Raw genomic sequence first — 983 nt, 5'->3', positions numbered from 1 at the left:
CCCAATCGAATTTGGAAGTTGAATGGAGACTTGTAACCAAGAGTAAACTCCTCTCCACACAGCAGAAGCAAAATCACAAGAAATAAACAAATGATCCACAGATTCCGCATGGTTCAAACACATAGCACAATTAATGTCCTCAATCCTCTGAATAATCTTCCTTTTAAATAATTCTACCTTTGCAGGAATTCTCTGTCTAATGAGCTTCCAAACAAAACAACATATTTTTGAGGGAACACAATTAATCCAACAATTTTTTAACAAGTTACCTAAAGGAGAAGTACTTTGGTCCACTTGACTGAGATAAGCGGATTTGATAGTATATCTCCCAGATGCATCCAAACTCCAGCTCCAACTATCTGCAATAGCCCTCTTGCAAGAGTGATTTTGAATCAAGGCATACAAGTTCTCAATGATATCCTTTTCTCTATCAAGCAGATCCCTACGACAAGTCACCTCCCACTTCCACACATCATCACACCAATCACCACACTCCGCCACAAAAGCCTCTCTATTTAGAGCTAAAGTGAAGAGTCTAGGGAAGACCTCTTTCAAGCTCTGATTTCCCACCCAAGTATCTAACCAAAAACGAGTTTGAGATCCATCACCAATGACCCTCCAAACTTTCTCATCAAACCATCCTCCCATAAAGCCAACTGAAGAACCAATTTTACACAAATCCTTCCACCATCTAGAAGAATTGGCCGAAGATGAGAAATATATAGTATTCCCATACTTTGAGTTAACCACCTTAACCCAAAGCGCCTCCTTATCCTGAAGTCTACGTCATTTCCATTTCCCCAGCAAAGCATCATTGAACCGAGCCAGGTCTCTAACACCCAAGCCACCAAGAGATTTAGGCTTACAAACCTCCGCCCAGGAAATCCAAGCAATACCTTTACCACCTCTTTTGTTACCCCAGAGAAAACGTCTTTGCAAATTCACTAGTTTTGCTAAGACCTTTTTAGGAGCCTTATACAAAG

Source organism: Lupinus angustifolius, chromosome LG15, assembly GCF_001865875.1.
Source record: "Lupinus angustifolius cultivar Tanjil chromosome LG15, LupAngTanjil_v1.0, whole genome shotgun sequence".
In the NCBI taxonomy this organism is placed as follows: Eukaryota; Viridiplantae; Streptophyta; class Magnoliopsida; order Fabales; family Fabaceae; genus Lupinus; species Lupinus angustifolius.
This window is presented reverse-complemented; position numbering follows the sequence as displayed.